The sequence below is a fragment of the Pseudophryne corroboree genome, chromosome 2, assembly GCF_028390025.1.
Source record: "Pseudophryne corroboree isolate aPseCor3 chromosome 2, aPseCor3.hap2, whole genome shotgun sequence".
Lineage (NCBI taxonomy): Eukaryota > Metazoa > Chordata > Amphibia > Anura > Myobatrachidae > Pseudophryne > Pseudophryne corroboree.
The window spans coordinates 850,166,714-850,187,109 of record NC_086445.1 but is presented as its reverse complement, the minus strand read 5'-3'; the positions used below and the strand labels follow the sequence as shown (position 1 = coordinate 850,187,109).

Genomic DNA, 20,396 nt, shown 5'->3' with positions numbered 1-20,396 from the left:
ATCTGGGCCAGGTGATTTATTAATCTTTATGTTGCTTAGTCTGTCCAGGACTACTTCCTCACTTAAACAAGCATCTAGCCAAGAGTCATTACCTTCATTGTCGTTATGCACTACTGTCACTGCCTGATCCTCCGTGGTGAACAATGATGAAAAAAAATTGTTCAGTATTTCCGCTTTTATTTTGCCATTGTTTATCAAGGATCCCAGTTCATCTTTTAGTGGGCCTACGTTCTCCTTTTTTAACCTTTTACTGATTATGTATTTATAAAACTTTTTAGGATTGGTTTTACTCTCTATAGAGATTTGCTTTTTGTTTAAAATTTTAGCTGCTCTTATTACTTTTTTGCATCTTTTATTGCATTTCTTGTAGTACTGGAATGACTCCTCCCCTCCATTAGATTTAAATGCTTTGCAAGCACGTCTCTTTTTAGCCATTTCTTCTTTGACCTCCTTATTAAGCCACATTGGTTTGAGTTTAGTACTCATGCATTTGTTGCCCATGGTAATGAATTTGTGAATATTGCTATCAAGCAACCCTTTCAAGGCATCCCGCATTTCCATTGTGTCTTTACCATGAAACAAAACTTCCCAGTCAATGTCATTCAGTGCCCATCTCAGCATATCAAAGTTAGCTTTACTAAAGTTTAATGTTTTGGTAAAAATAAAGCAGCCAGTATTTACCCTGCACAGAAATAATATAACCCAGCCAAATCTAAATCTCTCTGCATATGTTACAAAACCATGCCTTGTAAGTAATTGCCCCTACAAAAAAGTCAGAGGTTCGGCCGACATACCGCACGGCCACCGAACTCGGGCGGCATTACATCCAGCCCCATGAGTCTAATAAAAGGCATACATTACATAGGGATTAATTATGAGGTGGACGTTACTGCATCCGCAATAAGCAGTACACTGGAAGCTATAATATGCAAATGCTAATGTCAACCTTCCCATCTAGCACCAGCATGTGACAGACAAGCGTGGAGATGACAATTTTCAGAGTACGTATAGGTCAGTGCAACTATGTCTGTGGTTCTGAGCACTTCACCATTGGTGCACCATGGCCACTTGTGACACCGTATGGGCTGCTCAGGGGTTTCAGCAGAAATTTGTCTAAACATGGCCTCTTTGGCTCTGTAAATGGGAACGCAGGCGCATTCACTGACATGCCTGCAACATGCCCATAAGATGGCCTTTTTTTTTTTTTTGCAGTCACTTTAGGCGACTCTGTATGCAACCGCTGTGTCTATGTAATCAGGTTAAAGCTGGAAGCATCCATATTGTGTCCACCTCTTAATCAGGCCCATAGTGTACATACATTTTGTGGAAGCACCGTATCTATAACAATGAAGGAACGGTATGGGGTGAGGGGGTTGTGCGTATTTACTGCAGCTTTTCTTAATGTTTATAAATTAAAATAAATAATTGTCTACAGAACCAAACTGAGTCCCCACATGTTCCATGATTATTACTGTACTGCTTTAAACACACACCGCCCGGCTGCTGTAGTATACATGTAACTGTATGGCGGCGAGCTCCCCTCAGCATCCCTGGCAAGACCTCCCTGCCCGGGGCTGTGACCGGACTGGAGTACGGTCACTGTCACCACCTCTAGGAGGCACGCCGTGACGTCATGACGCGGTGGCTCTCGGCGGCGGGTGACGCGCTCCTCTGCCATCTCTCTGGAGTCTGCACAGCTCAGGGTATGTGACGGTGACACCTGCTCCTCCCGCCGCTCCCCCTTCCTTGTGTTCCCGTCCGTTATGCCCCCTGGCGCGGTGTGTGATGCTCTGGTAGCGCTGCTGCCGGATGTGTGCAGGAGTCTCTGTGTGCTCTTACTCTCCGCATCTCCCGCATGTGTCCCTCTCGCTGTATCCGCCCCTTCTCCGGCTGCCTCTGCTCTTACCTCCCTTCACATCACTATCGCTGTATCCCCAGCCAGCCTCCTCTAGTGGCTTAAAACAGCATATACTGTCTCTTTGGGCTTCCTTCCTAGCTGTCTCTCTCTGGGGGCTCCCTGTAACTGGTTTAAGGGTGTGTGTGTACACACGGTGAGATAAATCTGTGAGATTTTGACTATATAGTCAAAATCTTATGAAAAGTTAGTGCATATCTCATGGTGTGGGTGCATACACACGGTGAGATTCGGACTTATCCGATTCTCACCGTGCGACAGGGGGCCGGGTCGGCACTTAGCCAGTATCGCAAGCACATAATGAGTGTGCTTGCGATGCTGGCTATGTGCGATGTCAATCCTGACTATCTCTTCTATAGAGATAGCCAGGATTGACTTGCCTGCACAGCCTATTTTTTCTGCCGATGCCGACCGCGCGGGGCCGCGCATCGGCATCGGATCGGGATCGCAAGGTGACTGTCACCTTGCGATCTGCACTATCTTTTCTTCCAATTCTGACTATATAGTCAGAATCGGAAGAAAATATCTTGCCGTGTGTACACACCTTTAGGCAGCTTGCGATACAGATTCGATCCCAATGCGCGCTCCCGTGGGGTCGGTATCGTAAGGCTAGATAGACTGTGCAGGCAAGTCAATCTTGACTATTTAGTGTACGATCTAGTACAAAGTATAGTCAAAATTGGCACTTAGTCAAAATCGTACATAGACAAAATCTCAAGCACAGATAGTCAAAATCTGTACAATCTGGGCTCTGGGGGAGGTTCAAGGGAAATCGCAGAGTCAAAATCGAACATAGCAGGGATCTCACCATGTGTACACACCCTAAGTTTAGAACATTGTCATACCTCCCGACATGCCCCTCTCCAGGACGTATAGAATGCTCTGCTCCTGGACTTGCTGCTTAATTTCTGATTGCCATCACCTGTGCTGAAACACCTTTCTTATGCATTAAACTGTTCAAAACAGGAGCTGGCAATCATAAATTAAGATAAAAGTCCAGAGGCAGAGCATTGTGTCCCTCCTGGAGAGGGTCATGTTGGGAGGTATGCATTGGCCCCCTTGCGTTAGCATAACTAAACTTCAGAACATCATTAACTTGTTCAGAGGTGACTCTCTCTGCTTTGCTCGCCACAGGTTTTAATTCCCAGTAGGTGTCCGTGTGGATAGTAATAGTAGTCCAGGGGGTCCCATGTTGTGAACTTGAGCCGGGCTGTCTTTCTAGCTGTCTATATCCATTGATTGTGACTATTGATGGCTAACCCACTGATGGCCATTCCTACTTGCATATCCCCACAGCTATAGCATCTGTGTTTTCTTGTTGTCTTTACTGCTGCAAAATGTTTATTTCAAATGTTCCCAATTTATAACTCTAAATTCACATTTTAATAGGGTGTGTCTTATACATTACTGTCACATTGATATAGTTGACCCATTGGTTCCTAAACTATGTGCCTAGGATCCGGGGGGTGCCGTGAGACAGTTGCAGGGGTGCTTCGGGTTGGCGGTCCAGGGCCAAAACAAATTTTTTATGGTCAAAATGATAGGCAAAACCAGTTTTGGTGGCTGCCGATATTAAAATATGTGGACAATTATGTCCACCACCAACTACGTCCACCACCACATAACTGAACCTAAGGGTGATGAGTAAACACAATTTATTTAATATATTTCTGTAAATTTATCAATAAGAAACTTTTGGACTAGGGGTGCCTTGAAAAATTGCTGATATTCTAGCGTGCCGTGATTCAAGAAAGTTTGGGTGCCACTGAGTTACAGTACCATGTCCTGCAAGGTTTCTCTCTGTGCCATTTATTTCTTGTAACATTTATGACTGTATACCATCTGCCAGGATAGTATTACTCCCTCCTGGTCACACCACCCTTCCATGTGTCTACTCAGTTTCTGTTGTCACACTAATCTTTTCAGTGAAAATATCACAATATTCATTTATGTAGGTGTCAGCATTTTATGTAACTGGTGAATGTTACTAAATGTAGAGAGAGCCATTATTTTAACTCTCACTAAAGAGATGTATCAAACCTTCAATAAAGTGAATTGGTTGCTATTGGCTACTTTTCCACTATATATTTGTTGTAGGATTGATACACCACCACATATTTGCCAATTTACACATTCTCCAGCTGTTATGTGATTACAGTGGCTCCTAATATGTTGCAACCTGGTCTGTTATGAGGCAATTGTACTCTCCAGTACTTTTGGTATTGCTGGCCAATCATTGGGAAATATCCTGTGCTTGTCATGCAGCACAGCAGTTCATTAGTTACATTATGTTTCCGCAGTATTACTGCCCAGATTAATGTAGTACAGGTTGAGTATCCCATATCCATATATTCCGAAATACGGACTTTTTTGAGTGAGAGTGAGATAGTGAAACCTTTGTTTTTTGATGTCTCAATGTACACAAACTTTGTTTAATACACAAAGTTATTACAAATATTGTATTAAATGACCTTCAGGCTGTGTGCATAAGGTATATATGAAACAAATGAATTGTGTGAATGTAGACACACTTTGTTTAATGCACAAAGTTATAAAAAATATTGGCTAAAATGACCTTCAGGCTGTGTGTATAAGGTGTATATGTATCATAAATGCATTCTGTGCTTAGATTTAGGTCCCATCACCATGATATCTCACTATGGTATGCAATTATTCCAAAATACGGAAAAATCCCATATCCAAAATACCTCTGGTCCCAAGCATTTTGGATAAGGGAGACTCAACCTGTAGTAGGAGCGGTTTTTTTTGTTAGTTATTTCTCTGACGTCCTAGTGGATGCTGGGGACTCCGTAAGGACCATGGGGAATAGACGGCTCCGCAGGAGACTGGGCACAATTAAAGAAAGATTCAGGACTATCTGGTGTGCACTGGCTCCTCCCCCTATGACCCTCCTCCAGACCTCAGTTAGATTTATGTGCCCGGCCGAGCTGGATGCACACTAGGAGGCTCACCTGAGCTCATAGAAAGAAAGTATATTTTAGGTTTTTTATTTTACAGTGAGACCTGCTGGCAACAGGCTCACTGCAACGAGGGACTAAGGGGAGAAGAAGCGAACCTACCTAACTGGTGGTAGCTTGGGCTTCTTAGGCTACTGGACACCATTAGCTCCAGAGGGATCGCACACAGGACCCGACCTCGTCGTCCGGTCCCGGAGCCGCGCCGCCATCCCCCTTACAGAGCCAGAAGCAAGAAGTGTCCGGAAAATCGGCGGCTGAAGACTTCTGTCTTCTCCAAGGTAGCGCACAGCACTGCAGCTGTGCGCCATTGCTCCTCATGCACACCACACACTCCGGTCACTGATGGGTGCAGGGCGCTGGGGGGGGGGGGGCGCCCTGAGCAGCAATATTAACACCTTGGCTGGCAAAACTGACACCATATATAGCCCTAGAGGTTATATAGGTGTAAATTACCCCTGCCAGATTTACACAAACAGCGGGAGAAAGCCTGCCGAAAAAGGGGTGGAGCCATCTTCCTCAGCACACTGGCGCCATTTTCCCTCACAGCTCCGCTGGAAGGATCGCTCCCTGGCTCTCCCCTGCAGTCCTGCACTACAGAAAGGGTAAAAAAGAGAGGGGGGACAATAAATTTAGGCGCAGTATATATAATACAAGCAGCTATAGGGGAAAACACTCTGTATAGTGATATCCCTGTGTTATATAGCGCTCTGGTGTGTGCTGGCATACTCTCCCTCTGTCTCCCCAAAGGGCTTTGTGGGGTCCTGTCCTCTGTCAGAGCATTCCCTGTGTGTGTGCTGTGTCGGTACTGCTGTGTCGACATGTATGATGAGGATAATGATGTGGAGGCAGAGCAAATGCCTGTGAATGTGATGTCACCCCCTGCGGGGTCGACACCTGTGTGGATGGACTTATGGAAGGAATTACGTGACAGTGTCAGCTCCTTACATAAAAGGTTTGACGACATAGGACAGCCGGCTACTCAGCTTGTGCCTGTCCAAGCGTCTCAAATGTCATCAGGGGCTTTAAAACGCCCGCTACCTCAGATGGCAGACACAGATGTTGACACGGATACCGACTCCAGTGTCGACGACGATGAGACTAGTGTACCTTCCAATAGGGTCACCCGTTACATGATTGAGGCAATGAAAAATGTATTACACATTTCTGATAGTACCCCAGGTACCACAAAAAAGGGTATTATGTTTGGTGAGAAAAAACTACCAGTAGTTTTTCCTGCATCTGAGGAATTAAATGAGGTGTGTGAGGAAGCGTGGACTTCCCCCGATAAGAAATTGATAATTTCTAAACGGTTATTGGCAGCGTACCCTTTCCCGCCAGAGGATAGGTCACGTTGGGAAACACCCCCTAGGGTAGATAAAGCGCTTACACGTTTATCAAAAAAGGTGGCACTACCGTCTCCGGATACGGCCGCCCTAAAGGAACCTGCTGAGAGAAAGCAGGAGGCTACCCTAAAAGCTATATATACACACACGGGCATTATATTGCGACCAGCGATTGCATCGGCATGGATGTGCAGTGCTGCTGCTGCGTGGTCAGATTCCCTGTCGGATAATATTGATACTCTGGATAGGGACAATATTTTGCTGACAATAGAGCATATAAAAGACGCTGTCTTATACATGCGTGATGCACAGAGGGATATTTGCCGGCTGGCATCAAAAATAAGTGCAATGTCCATTATCGCCAGAAGGGGGTTATGGACTCGGCAGTGGTCAGGTGATGCCGATTCAAAAAGGCACATGGAAGTTTTGCCTTATAAGGGGGTGGAACTGTTTGGGGATGGTCTTTCAGATCTCGTTTCCACAGCTACGGCTGGGAAATCGACATTTTTGCCACAGGCTACCCCACAGCAAAAGAAAGCACCGTATTATCAAGTATAGTCCTTTCGGCCCCATAAAAACAAGAGGGCTAGAGGCGCATCCTTTCTGCCGAGAGGCAAAGGTAGAGGGAAAAAACTGCAGCATACAGCCAGTTCCCAAGAGCAGAAGTCCTCCCCCGCGTCCGGTAAGTCCACAGCATGACGCTGGGGCTTCACAGGCGGACCCGGGTACGGTGGGGGCCCGTCTCAGAAATTTCAGCGCACAGTGGGCTCTCTCACAGGTGGATCCCTGGATCCTTCAAGTAGTATCTCAGGGGTACAGGCTGGAATTCGAGGCGTCCCCCCCCCCCCCCCCCCCCCCGCCGTTTCCTAAAATCTGCTTTACCAGCAACTCCCTCTGCCAGGGAGGCAGTGTTGGTGGCTATCCAAAAACTGTATTCACAGCAAGTGATTGTCAAGGTACCCCTCCTTCAACAAGGAAAGGGTTACTATTCCACAATGTTTGTGGTACCGAAACCGGACGGTTCGGTGAGACCCAGCTTAAATTTAAAATCCTTGAACACATATATCAAAAGATTCAAGTTCAAGATGGAATCGCTCAGGGCGGTTATTGCGAGCCTGGACGAGGGGGATTACATGGTCTCCCTGGACATCAAGGATGCCTACCTCCATGTTCCAATTTACCCTCCTCACCAGGAGTACCTCAGGTTTGTGGTACAGGACTGTCACTATCAGTTCCAGACGCTGCCGTTTGGGTTATCCACGGCACCGAGGGTCTTTACCAAGGTAATGGCCGAAATGATGATACTCCTTCGGAAGAAGGGGGTTTTAATTATCCCGTACTTGGACGATCTCCTGATAAAGGCGAGGTCCAAGGAACAGTTGTTAGTGGGGGTAGCACTTTCTCGGGAAGTGCTGCAGCAGCACGGCTGGATTCTCAATATCCCAAAGTCACAGCTGGTCCCGACGACACGCCTTCTGTTCCTGGGAATGATTCTGGACACAGACCAGAAAAGTGTTTCTTCCAGTGGAAAAAGCCGAGGAGTTGTCATCTCTAGTCAGAAACCTCCTAAAACCAGGACAGGTGTCGGTACATCAATGCACGCGAGTCCTGGGAAAAATGGTAGCTTCGTACGAAGCAATTCTATTCGGAAGGTTCCACGCAAGGATTTTCCAGTGGGACCTGTTGGACCAATGGTCCGGGTCGCATCTCCAGATGCAGCAGCGGATAACCCTGTCGGCAAGGACCAGGGTGTCACTACTGTGGTGGCTGCAGAGGGCTCATCTAATAATGGGCCGCAGATTCGGAATACAGGACTGGGTCCTGGTGACCACGGATGCCAGCCTTCGGGGCTGGGGAGCAGTCACACAGGGAAGAAATTTCCAAGGGCTGTGGTCAAATCAGGAGATTTCACTACACATAAATATCCTGGAGCTAAGAGCCATTTACAATGCCCTATGCCAAGCAAGTCCCCTGCTTCAAAACAAACCGGTTCTGATCCAATCAGACAACATCACGGCGGTCGCCCATGTAAACAGACAGGGCGGCACAAGAAGCAGGAGGGCAATGGCAGAAGCCACAAGGATTCTCCGATGGGCGGAAAATCACGTGCTAGCACTGTCAGCAGTGTTCATTCCGGGTGTGGACAACTGGGAAGCAGACTTCCTCAGCAGACACGACCTTCACCCGGGAGAGTGGGGGCTTCATCCAGAAGTCTTCCGATTGATTGTAAACCGTTGGGAAAGACCACAGGTGGATATGATGGCGTCCCGCCTCAACAAAAAGCTAAAAAAGATATTGCGCCAGGTCAAGGGACCCTCAGGCGATAGCTGTGGACGCTCTAGTGACACCGTGGGTGTACCAGTCGGTTTACGTGTTTCCCCCTCTGCCTCTTATTCCCAAGGTGCTGAGAATAATACGAAGGGGAAGAGTGAGAACTATACTCGTGGTTCCGGATTGGCCAAGAAGAACTTGGTACCCGGAACTTCAAGAGATGCTCTCAGAGGACCCATGGCCTCTACCGCTAAGGCGGGACCTGCTGCAGCAGGGGCCCTGCCTGTTCCAAGACTTACCGCGGCTGCGTTTGACGGCATGGCGGTTGAACGCCGGATCCTGAAGGAAAAAGGTATTCCGGAGGAAGTCATTCCTACCCTGATCAACGCCAGGAAGGATGTGACTGCAACCCACTATCACCGCATTTGGCGGAAATATGTGGCTTGGTGTGAGGCCAGGAAGGCCCCAACGGAGGAATTTCAACTGGGTCGTTTCCTGCATTTCCTGCAAGCAGGGGTGACGATGGGCCTCAAATTGGGGTCCATTAAGGTCCAGATTTCGGCTCTGTCGATTATCTTTCAAAAGGAACTGGCTTCGTTGCCTGAAGTTCAGACTTTTGTCAAGGGAGTTCTGCATATTCAGCCTCCTTACGTGCCTCCTGTGGCACCTTGGGATCTCAATGTGGTTTTGGGATTCTTGAGGTCACATTGGTTCGAGCCACTTAAAACCGTGGATATGAAATATCTCACGTGGAAGGTGGTCATGTTGTTGGCCCTGGCTTCGGCCAGGCGTGTATCAGAATTGGCGGCTTTGTCGTGTAAAAGCCCTTATCTGATTTTCCATATGGATAGGGCAGAGTTGAGGACTCGTCCTCAGTTTCTCCTGAAGGTGGTATCAGTGTTTCACTTGAACCAACCTATTGTGGTGCCTACGGCTACTAGGGACTTGGAGGATTCCAAGTTGCTGGACGTAGTCAGGGCCCTGAAAATTTATGTTTCCAGGACGGCTGGAGTCAGGAAAACTGATTCGCTGTTTATCCTGTATGCACCCAATAAGCTGGGTGCTCCTGCTTCTAAGCAGACCATTGCTCGCTGGATTTGTAACACTATTCAGCTTGCGCATTCTGCGGTAGGACTACCGCAGCCAAAATCAGTAAAAGCCCACTCCACAAGGAAGGTGGGCTCATCTTGGGCGGCTGCCCGAGGGGTCTCGGCACTGCAACTTTGCCGAGCGGCTACTTGGTCAGGGTCTAACACTTTTGCTAAATTTTACAAATTTGATACCCTGGCTGAGGAGGACCTTGAGTTTGCTCATTCGGTGCTGCAGAGTCATCCTCACTCTCCCGCCCGTTTGGGAGCTTTGGTATAATCCCCATGGTCCTTACGGAGTCCCCAGCATCCACTAGGACGTCAGAGAAAATAAGAATTTACTAACCGGTAATTCTATTTCTCGTAGTCCGTAGTGGATGCTGGGCGCCCATCCCAAGTGCGGATTGTCTGCAATACTTGTAAATAGTTATTGTTCCACAAATCGGGTTGTTATTGCGAGCTATCTGTTCAGAGGCTCCGTTGTTATCATACTGTTAACCGGGGTTCATATCACGAGTTGTACGGTGTGATTGGTGTGGCTGGTATGAGTCTTACCCGGGATTCAAAATCCTTCCTTATTGTGTCAGCTCTTTCGGGCACAGTATCTTAACTGAGGTCTGGAGGAGGGTCATAGGGGGAGGAGCCAGTGCACACCAGATAGTCCTGAATCTTTCTTTAATTGTGCCCAGTCTCCTGCGGAGCCGTCTATTCCCCATGGTCCTTACGGAGTCCCCAGCATCCACTACGGACTACGAGAAATAGAATTACCGGTGAGTAAATTCTTATTTTTAGTTATACAGGTTGAGTATCCCATATCCAAATATTCTAAAATACGGAATATTCAAAAATACGGAATTTTTTGAGTGAGATTGAGATAGTGAAATCTTTGTTTTCTGATGGATCAATGTACACAAACTTTGTTTAATACGCAAAGTTATAAAAAATATTGTATTAAATGACTTTCAGGCTGTGTGTATATAACACATAAATTAATTGTGTGTAATTGCGTGTATGTACACAAAGTTTGTTTTATGCACAAAGTTATTAAAAATATTTTCTAAAATTACCTCCCGACTGTGTGTATAATGTGTATATGAAACATAAACGCATTCTGTGCTTAGACTTGGGTCCCATTGTCATGATATAACATCATGGTATGCAATTATTCCAAAATACTTCTGGTCCCAAGCATTTGGATAAGGGATACTCAACCTGTATAAGCTTGACATCACATTTTATCCCAGTACAATTCTAAAACATTAAATCTATTTTTTATTTAATCGTTTTTTCTTTTGTAAGTGATAGAAAGGGGTGGAGAAGCGCTATGATCTGGATTGGATTTGATGTACATGTGTTTTCTCTAAGAGAGGTGGTTTATATAGATGTGTTCTCATACACGGGTGGCACTTGATATGCCGGCTATCAGGATCCCGACAGCCGGCATACCGACAACTATTTTCCCTCTTGGGGTGTCCACAACATCCCTGGAGGGAGAATAAATAGCGTTGCTCCACCGCGCCCGCAGCGAGTCCGCAAGTGGCACTTTTGCGCTCGCCCCGCTGCCGGTATATGGCATGAGGCATGGCACGATTCCTGTGCTGTTCATTTTTTCCTCAATTTCTCTTATGTCCTAGAGGATACTGGGGTTCCATTTAATACCATGGGGTATAGATGGGTCCACTAGGAGCCATGGGCACTTTAAGAATTTGATAGTATGGGCTGGCACCTCCCTCTATGCCCCTCTCACCAGACTCAGTTTAGAAAATGTGCCCGGAGGAGCCATGCATGCTGAAGGAAGCTCCTGAAGAGTTATCTGCATTTATTTTATATGTTTGTTATTTTCAGGCAGGGCTGGTTAGGCAGCCTGCCTGCTTCGTGGGACTTAGAAGGGGGGGGGGGCAATCTCTTGAAGGGTTAATGGTGCCGTACCCCGCTGACAGGACACTGACACTATTCGCAAGCCCCACCATGGCGAGCGTACGTTCCCGCAGCACACCGCCACCCCTAACAGAGCCAGAAGAATGAAGAGTGGTAAGTACTAAGCCGGCGTCTCGACTAGTAGGTTGCCGGCCATTATGGCGGCATGAGGGTACGGAGACGCACGGCTTCTAACCGGGGTGGAATGCGTCTCCAGACACAGTACACAACTGCGTCTCAGTACACTGTACACAGTACCCACACTGGCAAAAACAGCCTGAAAACGGGTTTCTCTCCATTTTAAGCACCAGATTACCTCAGACAGTATAAAAAAGAGCGGGAAGACCGCGTGCCATTGAAGGGGCGGGGCCTTCACTATGAGCGGATGCAGCAGCTCACCAGCGCCATTTTCCCTCTGCAGTGGTCACAGACGCTGACTAACTAGGACGCGCAGCTCCTCTGGAGAGACTCCAGATTACCTCAGTGGTACCAGGGGGTCCTAGCATGGGGGCGTGATTACTAGTGTACTAAGTACTGCGACCAGGCTAAGCTTGGCATTAGCGATAAGGGCCCGGTGGTGGCTGGATCCAAATAAATCTGTGTCTCCCTGAAGGGCTCTTTGTGGGTTAATTGTGCTTAACATTTTCCTGTGTGTGTGTGCTGTCACATTTAAATTATGTCACGCAAAGAGTGTGTTTCTTGTATAGCGGAGTGTTCCTCTTCACCAGGGGGCTCACTACTCAGGGCAGTGCACCTTCCCAGAATAGCGGGGCTGAACCAGAGTGGGTTAATTCCATTAGGGGAATGATCTCAAATATTTCTTCAAAACTATTCCGCAATGAGAAAGAGACGCAATACTTAAGACAGACTGTGGATGAGTTTATTAATAGAGACTCAGTCCCCAAACCAGCGTCTCAATCCCCTCCCATTTGTCCGCCAAAACGATCTCTGGCCCATATCCTGCAGTCTGACTCTGATGCTGACGGGTCAGACATGGATGAGGGTGAGGTGGATTTGGAGGGGGGGGGATGCTACTCTGTCACAGGGAATAGCCTCTATAAGAGCCTCTATCAGAGATGTTCTGCAAATTCCTGATAAGGGGCCTCATTCCGAGTTGATCGCTCGCTACGGATTTTCGCAGCACAGCGATTATGGCAGAATGGGGCTAATCTGTGCATGCGTATGCACCGCAATGCGCAGGCGCGTCGTACAAGTACGAAGAGCTTTGTGGTTTTGCACAGCTTCTAGCAACGCTTCCAGCCACACTGGCGGACGCAAGGAGATTGACAGGAAGTGGGAGTTTCTGGGTGTCAACTGACCGTTTTCTGGGAGTGTTTGGAAAAACGCAGGCATGGCCGGGCGTTTGCTGGGCGAGTATCTGACGTCAATACCGGGACCTTCGTCGCAGCAATCATCGCACAGAATAAGTAACTACAGGGCTGGTCTTGTTCTGCACAAAAATAAGATTTTACTTACCGGTAAATCTATTTCTCGTAGTCCGTAGTGGATGCTGGGGACTCCGTAAGGACCATGGGGATAGACGGGCTCCGCAGGAGACATGGGCACTTTAAGAAAGAATTTAGGTTCTGGTGTGCACTGGCTCCTCCCTCTATGCCCCTCCTCCAGACCTCAGTTAGAGAAACTGTGCCCAGAAGAGCTGACAGTACAAGGAAAGGATTTTGGTAATCCAGGGCAAGATTCATACCAGCCACACCAATCACACCGTATAACACGTGAAAACAACCAGTTAACAGTATGATAAACAACAGAGCATCAGGTCAACCCTGATGCAACCATAACATAACCCTTATTGAAGCAATACCTATATACAAGTATTGCAGAAGAATTCCGCACTTGGGACGGGTGCCCAGCATCCACTACGGACTACGAGAAATAGATTTACCGGTAAGTAACGTCCTAGTGGATGCTGGGGACTCCGTAAGGACCATGGGAATTATACCAAAGCTCCCAAACGGGCGGGAGAGTGCGGATGACTCTGCAGCACCGATTGAGCAAACACAAGGTCCTCCTCAGCCAGGGTATCAAACTTGTAGAACTTTGCAAAAGTGTTTGAACCTGACCAAGTAGCCGCTCGGCACAGCTGTAGTGCCGAGACCCCTCGGGCAGCCGCCCAAGAAGAGCCCACCTTCCTAGTGGAATGGGCCTTAACTGATTTTGGCAGCGGTAATCCAGCCGCAGAATGAGCCTGCTGAATCGTGTTACAGATCCAGTGAGCAATAGTTTGCTTTGAAGCAGGAGCACCAAGCTTGTTGGAAGCATACAGGACAAACAACGACTCTGTTTTCCTGACCCTAGCCGTTCTGGCTACATAAACCTTCAAAGCCCTGACCACATCAAGTAACTCGGAATCCTCCAAGTCAGTAGTAGCCACAGGCACCACAATAGGTTGGTTTATATGAAAAGATGAAACCACTTTCGGCAGAAATTGTGGACGGGTCCGCAATTCTGCTATATCCGCATGGAAAAACAGATAGAGGCTTTTATGTGACAAAGCCGCCAACTCTGACACACGCCTATCCGAAGCCAAGGCCAATAGCATGACCACCTTCCACGTGAGATATTTCAACTCCACCGTTTTGAGTGGTTCAAACCAGTGGGATTTCAGGAAACTCAACACCACGTTAAGATCCCAAGGTGCCACTGGAGGCACAAAAGGGGGCTAAATATGCAGCACTCCCTTTACAAACGTCTGAACTTCAGGTAGAGAAGCCAACTCTTTTTGAAAGAAAATGGATAGGGACGAAATCTGGACCTTAATGGAACCCAATTTTAGGCCCAAATTCACTCCGGACTGTAGGAAGTGAAGGAAACTGCCCAGCTGGAATTCCTCCGTAGGAGCATTCCTGGCCTCACACCAAGCAACATATTTTCGCCATATACGGTGAGAATGTTGAGCTGTCACGTCCTTCCTAGCCTTTATCAGCGTAGGAATGACCTCATCCGGGATGCCTTTCTCTGCTAGGATCCGGCGTTCAACCGCCATGCCGTCAAACGCAGCCGCGGTAAGTCTTGGAACAGACAGGGCCCCTGTTGCAACAAGTCCTGTCTTAGAGGAAGAGGCCACGGGTCCTCTGTGAGCATTTCTTGCAGATCTGGATACCAAGTCCTTCTTGGCCAATCTGGAACAATGAGTATTGTTCTCACTCTTTTTTTTTCTTATTATCCTCAGCACCTTGGGTATGAGAGGAAGAGGAGGAAATACATAGACCGACTGGAACACCCACGGTGTCACCAGGGCGTCTACAGCTATCGCCTGAGGGTCTCTTGACCTGGCGCAATAACTCTGTAGCTTTTTGTTGAGGCGGGATGCCATCATGTCCACCTGTGGCAGTTCCCACCGACTTGTAATCTGTGCGAAGACTTCCTGATGAAGTCCCCACTCTCCCAGGTCGTGTCTGCTGAGGAAGTCTGCTTCCCAGTTGTCCACTCCCGGGATGAACACTGCTGACAGTGCGCTTACGTGATTCTCCGCCCAGCGAAGAATTCTGGTGGCTTCCGTCATCGCCACTCTGCTCCTTGTGCCGCCTTGGCGGTTTACATGAGCCACTGCGGTGATGTTGTCTGACTGAATCAAAACCGGTTGGTCGCGAAGCAAGGTCTCCGCTTGACGTAGGGCGTTGTGTATGGCCCTTAGTTCCAGGATGTTGATGTGAAGGCAAGTCTCTTGACTTGACCACAGACCTTGGAAATTTCTTCCCTGTGGGACTGCACCCCAACCACGGAGGCTTGCGTTCGTGGTCACCAGGACCCAGTCCTGAATGCCGAATCTGCGGCCCTCGAGAAGGTGAGCGCTCTGCAGCCACCACAGGAGTGATACCCTGGTCCTGGGGTGTAGGGTGATTAACCGATGCATCTGAAGATGTGATCCGGACCACTTGTCCAGTAAGTCCCATTGAAAAGTCCTCGCGTGGAACCTGCCGAAGGGAATGGCATCATATGATGCCACCATCTTTCCCAGGACACGAGTGCAGTGATGCACTGACACCTGTTTTGGTTTTAATAGGTTCCTGACCAGTGTCATGAGTTCCTGAGCTTTCTCCATCGGGAGATAAACCCTTTTCTGGTCTGTGTCTAGAATCATGCCCAGGAAAGGCAGACGAGTCGTAGGAACCAACTGCGACTTTGGAATATTTAGAATCCAGCCGTGTTGCCGTAACACTTCCAGAGAAAGTGCTACGCTGATCAGCAACTGCTCTCTTGATCTCGCTTTTATGAGGAGATCGTCCAAGTATGGGATAATTGTGACTCCTTGCTTCCGCAGGAGCGCCATTACCTTGGTAAATCTTCTCGGTGCCATGGAGAGACCAAACGTCAACGTCTGAAATTGGTAATGACAATCCTGTACCACAAATCTGAGGTACGCCTGATGAGGTGGATAAATGGGGACATGAAGGTATGCATCCTTTATGTCCAGAGACACCATAAAATCCCCCCCCCCCTTCCAGGCTTGCGATGACTGCTCTCAGCGATTCCATCTTGAACTTGAACCTTTTCAGGTATATGTTCAGGGATTTTAAATTCAATATGGGTCTGACCGAACCGTCCGGTTTCGGGACTACAAACATGGTCGAATAATAACCCCTTCCTTGTTGAAGGAGGGGAACCTTGACCACCACTTGTTGAAGATACAATTTGTGAATTGCAGTTAACACAATTTCCCTCTCGTGGGGGGAAGCTGGCAGGGCCGATTTGAGGTATCGGTGCGGGGGCATCTCCTCGAATTCCAGCTTGTATCCCTGAGACACAATATCTATTGCCCAGGGATCCAACTGGGAGTGAACCCACTTGTGGCTGAAATTTCGAAGACGTGCCCCCACCGGGCCTAGCTCCGCTTGTGGAGCCCCAGCGTCATGCGGTGGATTTTGTAGAGGCCGGGGAGGACTTCTGTTCCTGGGAACTAGCTGTGTTGTGCAGCTTCTTTCCTCTGCCCCTGCCTCTGGCAAGAAAGGACGCACCTCGGACTTTCTTGTTTTTCTGTGATCGAAAGGACTGCATTTGATAATACGGTGCTCTTAGGCTGTGAGAAAACATATGGCAAAAAATTTGACTTTCCAGCAGTAGCTGTGGAGACCAGGTCCGAGAGACCCTCCCCAAACAATTCCTCACCCTTGTAAGGTAAAACCTCCATATGCCTTTTTGAGTCGGCATCACCTGTCCATTGCCGAGTCCACAAGACCCTTCTGGCAGAAATCGACATAGCATTTATTCTAGAACCCAGTAGACTAATGTCTCTTTGAGCATCTCTCATATATAGGACAGCGTCTTTAATATGCCCCAGGGTCAATAATATAGTATCCTTGTCTAAGGTATCAAGTTCCTCAGACAGGGTGTCCGTCCACGCTGCTACAGCACTACACACCCAGGCCGACGCGATCGCCGGCCTCAGTAAGGTACCTGAATGTGTATAAATGGACTTCCGGGTACCCTCCTGTTTTCTATCCGCAGCATCTTTGAGGGTAGCCGTATCCTGTGACGGCAGGGCTACCTTCTTGGATAAGCGTGTTAAAGCTTTGTCCACCCTAGGGGAGGATTCCCAGCGTAACCTGTCAGTTGGCGGGAAAGGATACGCCATAAGAATCCTTTTGGAAATCTGCAGTTTTTTATCTGGAGATTCCCAAGCCTTTTAACATAACTCATTTAGCTCGTGTGAGGGGGGAAAGGTTACCTGTGGCTTCTTTTCCCCATACATATGTACCCTCCCGTCAGGGACTGGGGTTTCCTCTGTGATGTGCAACACATCCTTAATTGCTATAATCATATAACGGATGGATTTAGCCAATTTTGGCTGTAATTTTGCATCATCGTAATCGACACTGGAGTCAGAATCCATGTCGGTATCCGTGTCAACAATTTGGGATAGTGGGCGCTTCTGAGACCCTGTCGGCCTCTGCGACATAGGATCAGGCATGGGTTGGGTCCCTGACTGTCCTGAGGCTTCAGCTGTTTCTAACCTTTTATGTAAGGAATTAACATTATCATTTAAAACCTTCCACATATCCATCCAATCAGGTGTCGGCGCCGTCGGCGGAGACACCATTTGCTCCCGCTCTGCTTCCACATAGCCTTCCTCATCAGACATGTCGACACAAGCGTACCGACACACCACACACACAGGGAATGCCCTTTTTGAAGCCAGTTCCCCCACAAGGCCCTTTGGAGAGACAGAGAGAGAGAGTATGCCAGCACACACCCCAGCGCTATAACCCAGGAATAACACAGTAACTTAATGTTAACCCAGTAGCTGCTGTTTATATTGTGTTTTTGCGCCTAATTTATGTGCCCGCCCCCTCTCTTTTTACCCTCTTCTACCGTGAATCTGCAGGGGAGAGCCTGGGGAGCTTCCTCTCAGCGGAGCTGTGGAGAAAAAATGGCGCTGGTGAGTGCTGAGGAAGAAGCCCCGTCCCCTCGACGGCGGGCTTCTGTCCCGCTTAAATATGCATTTTCTTGACGGGGGCTCATACATATATACAGTGCCCGACTGTATATATGTTTACTTTTGCCAAAAAGAGGTTCCAAATGCTGCCCAGGGCGCCCCCCCCCCCCCCCCCCCTGCGCCCTGCACCCTTACAGTGACCGGAGTATGTGAGGTGTGTGGGAGCAATGGCGCACAGCTGCAGTGCTGTGCGTTACCTTAGTGAAGAACGGAGTCTTCTGCCGCCGATTTGACGTCTTCTTGCTTCTCATACTCACCCGGCTTCTGTCTTCCGGCTCTGCGAGGGGGACGGCGGCGCGGCTCTTTGATCGGATGGCGAGGGTGAGATCCTGCGTACGATCCCTCTGGAGCTAATGGTGTCCAGTAGCCTAAGAAGCAGGACCTAGCTTCAGAGAGTAGGGCTGCTTCTCTCCCCTCTGTCCCACGATGCAGGGAGTCTGTTGCCAGCAGAGCTCCCTGAAAATAAAAAACCTAACAAAATACTTTCTCTCAGCGAACTCAGGAGAGCTCACTGAAAAGCAACCAGCTCGTCTGGGCACAGTATCAAACTGAGGTCTGGAGGAGGGGCATAGAGGGAGGAGCCAGTGCACACCAGAACCTAAATTCTTTCTTAAAGTGCCCATGTCTCCTGCGGAGCCCGTCTATCCCCATGGTCCTTACGGAGTCCCCAGCATCCACTAGGACGTTAGAGAAATGTGTTTGCTGCCGCTCGGCTGCACAGGCGCTCGCACTCCTGCAAAGCGAAAATACACTCCCCGTGAGCGGCGACTATGCGTTTGCACAGCTGCTAAAAGTAGCTAGCGAGCGATCAACTCGGAATGAGGGCCAAGGTGTCAGAGGAGTGTGAGGAATCTTATTTTAATGTAAAAAATAAGTCCTCAGTCACTTTTCCTGCGTCAAAGGATTTGAATACCCTGATTGAAGAACTATGGGTTAATCCTGATAAGAAATTTAAAATCCTTAAAAGGTTGCTCTCATTTTTTCCTCTGGAGGATAGGAAAAAATGGGGAAAATCCACCGATAGTGGACGCATCAGTCTCTAGGCTGTCACGTAAAATTGTATTGCCTGTTCCTGGTGCAGCCTCTCTGAAAGACACAGCTAATCGTAAAATTGAGACTACACTCAAATCATTGTACACAGCTGCTGGGGTGGCCAAGAGACCCACTATTGCATGTGCGTGGATCACAAAAGCCATTGCTAAATGGTCAGGTAACCTAATTGAGGGGTTAGATTCCTTGTCTAGGGGGGATGTTGTTTTACTCCTGCAGCATATACAGGACTCTGCGAACTTTATGGTGGAAGCCATAAAAGAGATTGGTCTGCTTAATGCATGCACCACCGCTATGGCAGTGTCAGCACGCAGCGGCTTGTGGCTACGCCAGTGGTCTGCTGATACAGACTCCAGGAAAGGCGTGGAAGGCCTACCATTCACAGGAGAGGCCTTGTTTGGAGATGAAATAGACAAATGGAGCTCCAAAGCTACTGCGGGTAAGTCTACGTATCTTCCTTCTGCAGCTCCCCCAGCCAGGAAAGCTTATTCAGCTTCAAATTTACAGTCCTTTCGGACAGCCAAGTTAAAGGGAAAATCCAGAGGTGCTTCTACAGCCTCCAGAGGCGCAAGAGGTAAACCACGAAAACCAGCAACTGCAGGTGCTCAGGAACAGAGCTCAGGCTCTGCTTCCTCAAAGCCTTCAGCATGACGGTGGACCTGGAGGACTGTCAGGTGGGAGCCCGACTAAAATTCTTCAGTCACATCTGGTCAACTTCGTGCTGGGATCCCTGGGTGGGTCATAGATCTTATTTCCCAGGGCTACAGACTGGAGTTCCAAGAGCTCCCACCTCACAGATTCTTCAAATCAGGTTTACCAGCTTCACAGGAGGCAAGTATAACTTTACAGCAGGCCATCCAAAAACTGGTACAGACTCAAGTCATGGTTCCAGTTCCACCTCATCTGCACAACAAGGGGTACTATTCCAACTTGTTTGTAGTACCGAAACCGGACAGTTCGGTACAACCGATTCTGAACCTCAAGTCCTTGAACCCATTCTTAAGAGTGTTCAAGTTCAAGACGGAGTCTCTGAGAGCAGTGATCTCAGGTCTGGAGGAAGGGGAATTCCTAGTGTCTCTGGATATCAAGGATGCCTACCTTCACATTCCGATCTGGCCCCCTCATCAGGCTTAGCTACGATTTGCACTGCAGGACTGTCACTAACAGCTCCAGGCCCTGCCATTTGGTCTCTCCACGGCACCGAGGGTGTTCACCAAAGTGATGGCAGAGATGATGTTTATACTCCGCAAGCAAGGAGTGAACATAATTCCGTACCTGGACGATCTTCTGATAAAGGCACCATCCAGGTAGAGGTTGCTGGACAGTAATGGTCTCTCAACCAAACTTCTCCAGGATCACGGGTGGATTCTGAACCTTTCC

At 48.3% G+C, this 20,396-nt stretch overlaps 1 protein-coding gene across 1 annotated transcript in view; it reads left to right on the top strand.

Annotated features, from left to right (window-relative positions):
• The first annotated feature begins 1,600 nt into the window (after nt 1–1,600).
• Nucleotides 1,601–20,396, top strand: part of AP1S2 (adaptor related protein complex 1 subunit sigma 2) — a 204,105-nt gene continuing 185,309 nt past the window's right edge. The window contains exon 1 of the transcript XR_010241500.1: nt 1,601–1,703. The gene's annotated coding sequence lies outside the window, so the exon portion shown is untranslated. The remainder of the gene's footprint in view (nt 1,704–20,396) is intronic.